Source organism: Aegilops tauschii, chromosome 1, assembly GCF_002575655.3.
Source record: "Aegilops tauschii subsp. strangulata cultivar AL8/78 chromosome 1, Aet v6.0, whole genome shotgun sequence".
Classification (NCBI taxonomy): domain Eukaryota; kingdom Viridiplantae; phylum Streptophyta; class Magnoliopsida; order Poales; family Poaceae; genus Aegilops; species Aegilops tauschii.
Window position 1 is genome coordinate 446,739,796 of NC_053035.3, and position 7,186 is coordinate 446,746,981.

Consider the following 7,186-nt stretch of genomic DNA (forward strand, 5'->3'; position numbering starts at 1 on the left):
CCATCTTTTTATGACAAACCCCCTCAATATTTTGTCTCACACAAAAAGCCCTTATTTTATTTGTAAAACCCCACGATATTTTCTCTCTCACAAAAGAGCCCTGGCCCACCCGCCAGCGACCTCGGGGCTCGAACCACATACCTGCAGACTGCACAAGCTGGTGCGTAGCCACCCAGCCATCACCATTTGTGCTTGAATGTGGATAGGAAATCTCTATATTCTTTGCAATGAATAATAATTTTAATCCAAATGAAAATATATATTTGAGGGAATCGAGTCAGCGACCTCATGCGAACTAGCACCTCTGCCTGCCACTGCAAAGAAGAAGATATAATGTATAAATAGGATTATTAAACTTTCTGTTTGCAAATTGTAGTCATATGTTATAAATAATAAAAAATAATTATATACAAAAATGCGTACATGTAATTTAAAAATTTATTAAAAATTTAAATAAATGCTGATATAAGTTAAAAATGTTCATGATTAATAAACTACTCATGCTTTTATAAAAAAATATGTTACTTTAGAAAGCTAATGTAATAAAGTTTGTGTGTTTTCTAAAAAATATAAATTATATATAAATTAAATATAAAAATATGTATGAAAAAAAAATATGCGAGCGTAGTGTGCCCCTAGACTGCAGATCTTCAAATGCATATTAGTTAAATTATACACTTTTCTCATTATATGAAGATGTTTTTTAATAATACATGATTTTAAAAAACAAGGGCATTTCTTTAATTTAGTTTATTTGTATTTATTATTTATAACATGAAATATTCTAACTTGGTGTTTTTAATGTGATCACTGCTATCGTTTGGGCCGATTTATTGCTCTGTCAAGCGATTTATCGGGAATCTATCGATAAATCGAGCCTACTCCTTGCACTATGTTTGCAAAAGCTATGTTTATTTGTGTTTTGTGGACCTTGTTATGCAATATGTACTATTGTCCTATTTTATTTGTCATTATACGAGGATTCAAAGGCTAGGAATCAAGGTAACACTTCTTTCTAATATTTTTTGATACTAAATATATATCATAATTTAGTGTTGGGAACCTGGGATTTGCAAAAAATGGCCGACTAATAGTTGACCGATAAAATCGATTAACCGGCCGATTTCCGATTAATTTCTAATCCCCAACTGACCGAGAGGCTAATGATAAACGATATCCTCAACATTAACTGTGATTATCAATTTTAAAATTTCTAAAAATGTCCAACTTGTGGAAAATGGGCTGCACTGATAAAGTCAAACTTTGTGTAGTTTGATTTCAAATAAATTTATACGCAAAAAAAAAACGGAGAGAGAGTGGTTGCACGCGAGGTCAGAGCAGGAGGATCAAAAGCATAGGGGTATTACTAGGGCTGTAAGAGAAGCTCGAGGCTCGTGAGCCGCTCGAGATCGACTTGTTTTTTGACTCGACTCGAGATCGACTCGAAAAGAAACGAGCTGAGTTTGAACACTTTATGTAGCTCGACCGAGAAATGAGCCGATCTTGAGCCAATGTTGGATCGCTCGATTTTAGCTCGATAGCTCGACAGAATATCATTATGTTAAATGATCATGCCATATATTAAATGAGAATAAGATGATTTATTATCATATATGTTGTCCATAATTTTTCTCCATTTTATTTACCAACGAACATGAAAACTTAATTAAGTGCAGAGAAGATTTATGCCTAGTTATGGCACGTGGTCGACTATGTGTTAAATATCCTATATTTTTGGCAAAGGTTCCTAGCATATTCACCTTAACTTTTTTGTTTTTCATTCATAGATTTATAACTTTTACCGTCTCATTTAGCTCGAAACTAGCTCGAGATCGACTCAAGATCGTTACAAGCTGAGCACGAGTCATGTTCTACGGCTCGATCATGAGCTTCACTCAATTTGAGCTCACTCGAATTTTCATATGAGTTGAGCTGAGCCTACTCCAACTCGCTCGAGCTCGACTCGTTTGCAGCCCGAGGTATTACCCGCAAAAGAAGAAAAAAACGATTTTCTTTTCGCGCTAACGCGAAACGATTTTGGCGCGAGCCTTGCTACGATATGGGCGCCAAAAGTGGCAAGAAATCCCCTTCCAACAACAGAGAGCGGAGGCGACACCATCGATCCCCAATCCAGGAGGCGAGGGAGGAAGAGATGGAGCCATGCCAGAGAAGCGAGGGCGCCAGCGTCAAGAAGCCCAGGACCCCGCCGGCGCCGCCCGGGGCCTACACCGGCGCCGAGCTCCTCGGGGAAATACTCCGTCGCCTCCCCGACACGGGGTCTCTCGCCAGCGCCGCCCTCGTCTGCAAGCGCTGGGGCCGCGTCGCTTCCGACCCCGCCGTCTTCCGCCGCTTCAGCTCCCTCCGCAGGCCGCCGCTCGTCGGCGTCATCCTCACCGACCTTGGCCGCGAGCGCGTCCCCCTCCACAACCCTGCTCTCCGCTTCGTCACGGCACAGTCGCGTCACCTAGAGCTGGGCGTCGCCGCAGCATTAGGCGATTTCTACTTCCAACGCCACCCCGAGATTAAAGCTGCCGACGAGTGGCGCCTCCGTGGCTGCGACGGCGGCCTCCTCCTCCTCTCCTGCGGCCGCTATGCGTCGAAGCTCGCCGTCTACGACCCTCTCCAGCGGACTGCCATCTTCTTCCAGCCACCCGAGCGCTGGCACACCGCCGGTACGCCATCGTCGCCGACGAGGCCGACGCCTCGTTCCAGGTCATCGGCATAGATCTCTGGGTCGAAGAAACCTTTGCCGTCTTCTCCTCCCGCACCGGCAAATGGGCCGTGCTTGACTCGTCGTTCCCATACTGGGGTTTCGCGTGGCCTCGCAGCGACGGTATGGCCGCGGGGCGGTTCGCGTACTGGCGGTCGAACACCAAGAACTGGCATGAGGATGAAGAGAAGATATATGTGCTTGACACGAAAACCATGGTGTGGTCGGTTATAACCGCGCCGTTCCCGGTTGGCGAGTCGTACTGCGTGGCGGACATGGCGGAGCACGGCGGGTTGTGCATCGTGTCTAGCAAGGAGCAAAGCGTGCTGCTCTGGGTCCGTGATGTGAATGGTTGGTGGGTGGTCAAGAAGGAGGTCCCCTTGCTGAAACAGTTCGGGTACTTGAAGAGGATTCGTCGTGACGAATGGATGAAGAGGCTGCGCATCCTCGCAATGAAAGCCGGCTATGTCTACATTGAGTTTTGGTCCATAAGGAAGTCTGAATCGTATATTCTTGTGCTCAATCTGAACACCGTCAAGCTGCAACAAATCTTTTGCAACAATGCGGATGAGCGCTACAGAGGTGCTGCTTTTCCATTCTTTCTGCGGTTGTCACCACTGCCTGCCGCAGATGATGACAAGGAGCTTCAAGATGCTTGATAGCATGGAGTAGGTAATCTCCTATTTGATCCATTCTTTAGATTCATCTCTCTTGCTTCTACTTTGATCGATCAAGCAATTGTTACCGGTGCAAATTGCTCACCAAGCCACTTGGATCTGTTAGATTTATTGCCCACGTTCCTAAATTCATAGAGTTTAACGGATTTGTAATTTGTTAGTACTAAAATCGTTGTATAATGCACGTTCTGTCCAGTTTCATTTACTTCAACCAGTTTCCCAGATTATTTTTCTAGAACTCCCAATCTTGTAACCTTTGTTGCTTTAACTGTGACTTGCTTCCTTAAATGAATGCACCCCTGTTTTCACTGTAAAAAATGTCCCCTGTTTTCCAGATTATTTTTCTAGAACTCATCATCATGTGTAAAAGTAGTTGTTTTGTTTCCAGAAGCTGTTGATTTATTGTGACTGGTTTGCCTAGATGATTTGGTTAAGTGTTAATCCATATTGTTTATTGCCAATTGATATATTGATGGAATGTTTAAGAAGGAACTACTCAGTTGTTTATTTAATGATGATTATGTTTTCTCAGATATTGCAAATATATCACGAGTCAGACTTACTGGCACAAGTGTGCCAGGAAAAAACTTATTATTTATTGAAATGATCCAAGTTACAAATAACTGATTTTCTTGCTTGTTTACTATATTTCTTGTCACTTGAGAATTCACTTTATAGTCTGTAGACTGTAGTTAGCAGCTGAATTCTCTGTAGATAAACGCATCACACTTCAGTTGGTTTTCAAGAATGCATCGAGGCTATGACATGTATGCTTAACTTCAGTATATTTTCACCATTGAGGCCATGACTTGTATGCTTAACTTCAGTATATTTTCTTATTTTTTCAATTATCTCTCCATCATTGTTCTTTAACTGAACAATTTTGCAGAATGCTCTGAGTATTCTAATACCTTGGAATGCATGAGTCATGATCGAATCATCAAACATGCTTGCCCATTTCAGTGTAGTAGTAATGGTGACTTCACGCGGACCAAAGTTTGTGGTGGCATAGATTTCGTAGTTTATATATATATAGGATATAGCTATGCATAGTAGTTTATAAATGAATCACCATGTGTGCTCTGGAAAGAAACTAATCTAGTACTTTGAATTTCAGGTCAGGTGCTACCTGTAACTTTGATCAAAGTTACTTAATATGGAGCATGGAAATGGAGTTGCAGCAGCTGATTGGTACATGTTCTCTGTTTGGCAGTACGAGTTTCAACATTGGAATTCAGGTGTACCTGGCCTATTTTGTGGAAATAGCTTCATGTTATCCGAACTTAGTCATTTTCAGTTATGAGACCCGTTTAATGTTAACTCAATGAAACTTTAACTGAAATGGTTTAGTTTAATATCAGCCATGTGCTCGTGTTTCATCTTAATTATTAGGTCAGCATGTGACATCGTAATTCAGCTGGGAGTACAGCTCTACATTTTTAATATCCAGTCTACTATTCTTAGAGAAATGCTGCGCCACATCGGTATGTTTTCGTGGTAATCCTAGGCACTGAGGCTGAGGGGTGTCCCTGTAGGTGGTGTTGTGCATCTTGATCCAATTGTCAATATTTTGCCTAGAAATTTGTGCCGTGAAATACAACGTATGAACGGGTTGTTTTTTTTACATTGCATATTGTTCTTTTGCCCTGAAAGTGTGTTTATATGCAGGTCTTTGTTCATTTTTTCCATGAGAATTCAGTAGCTTGTAGCTCTGTTCATATTTTTTTTTAGAGAAAAAGGGCGCGCCTCCTGGTTTCATTTCATTAAGTGAAATCACATCATCACAGGCACAAGGATCAGAAAGCAGTCTGGTACGTTGTTTAAAAATGAGAGTTCCCTCAGTGAGAGTTCTCGCTTAATGCGAGATATAGACGCTGCGTGTTAAATCACTCAGTGTTGTCGTTCGTAACAACATTTAAATTTCAGGAAAGTTTTTTGCGAGTAATCGTTCCTTGCAACAAGTCAACACGATCAACATTTTCTTAATTCTTTACTTAGATTTTTAAAACGTTCACACAGTTCAAAACTGATCGTGCAATTTAGTAAACAATGTTCGTACCATTCAAAAAATGTTTATGATTTAAAAATGTTGTCATATTTGAGTTTTTTAGTCAATGTAATAAAAACTCTGCATTTTTTAAAAATGCAACTCGTTCAAAAAAATGTTTGTGACATTTCTTGAAATATTTCCATATAATGTAAAAAATGTTTGGGTAATATAAATTAATGTAAATTCAATATTAAAAAATTAATTAACATGCATTTGAAAATATTAACATTTTCTTGTAAAATATGATCAAACATCTATTTAAAAAAATTCGTAATGTTTTTTAAAATGCTCAATGTGTACATTAAAAGAATATCACAACCGCTCAAAAAATCAAAACAATATTGAACACTTACACAAAAATTGTACAATGTGTGTTGAAAAAAACATGTATTTGAATAAATAAAAATAAAAATAATATTGATGAAAACCGATACAAAACACACATAGAAAAAAATCACACGGAAGATTCTAAACCTGTCCGAACAGGTTCATAAAACCTATCCGAAACTGTTCTGGAAGTTTTAATGTTGGGCCCGCCTGTTTAGTGGTGCACCAGAGACGAGCGAGGCGGGGCAACGTCTCGGGCGTGTCTTGTTCGTGATTCCGTGCAAAGGAGCGCTCGAGTACATGGCCTGGCCCAGCGAACAATATGCGAGCAAGCGACCAGCCAGCCCAAGGGTGTGTCAAGATCAATGTAGACGGTGCATTGTCTGGGAGAGGGAAGTATGGAGCGGTGGGAGCAGTTTGCAGAGACCAACACAACGCTTTTCTTGGGGCCTCGGCAATTGTCTTTAAGCACTTAACTGATCCTCAAACGCTAGAAGCCCTAGCTATAAGGGAAGCTCTCTCCCTAGCAGATGATCTATATGCCTGGCGTATTCATGTTGCCTCAGTCAGTGAATTGAATCAGGGCAAGTTTGCTGCTTATGGTGCGGTTCCTCGTGAGATTTCAGAACGTTCGTCAGCTTCTCTATCATGTAATATAGGTCATGAATTTAGGAGCTCAAACTATGAAGCTCATAACCTTGCTGAAAGATCGTGGAAGTCGCCTAGAGGGGGGGGGGGGGGGGGGGGGGTGAATAGGCGCTTTAAAATAATTACGGTTTAGGCTTGAACAAATGCGGAATAAACCTAGCGGTTAATTTGACAAGCATAAAACCTACAACAACTAGGCTCACCTATGTGCACCAACAACTTATGCTAAGCAAGATAAACAACTAAGCGATAGCAAGATATATGACAAGAAACAATATGGCTATCACAAAGTAAAGTGCATAAGTAAAAGGCTCGGGTAAGAGATAACCGAGTCACGCGGAGACGACGATGTATCCCGAAGTTCACACCCTTGCGGATGCTAATCTCTGTTTGGAGCGGTGTGGAGGCACAATGCTCCCCAAGAAGCCACTAGGGCCACCGTAATCTCCTCACGCCCACGCACAATGCAAGATGCCGTGATTCCACTAAGGGACCCTTGAGAGCGGTCACCGAACCCGTACAAATGGCAACCCTTGGGGGCGGTCACCGAACCCGTACACTTTGGCAACCATTGGGGGCGGTCACCGGTACCCGTCAAATTGCTCGGGGCGATCTCCACAACCTAATTGGAGACCCCGATGCTTGCCCGGAGCTTTGCACCACAATGATTGAGCTCCGAACACCACCAACCGTCTAGGGCGCCCAAGCACCCAAGAGGAACAAGCTCAAGGGTACCAAGCACCCAAGAGTAATAAGCTTCTCAACTTGTAACTT

At 41.9% G+C, this 7,186-nt stretch overlaps 1 pseudogene; it reads left to right on the forward strand.

Moving 5' to 3' along the window:
* The first annotated feature begins 2,152 nt into the window (after positions 1–2,152).
* Positions 2,153–3,500, forward strand: LOC141042457 (uncharacterized; annotated as a pseudogene).
* Positions 3,501–7,186: the final 3,686 nt, after the last annotated feature.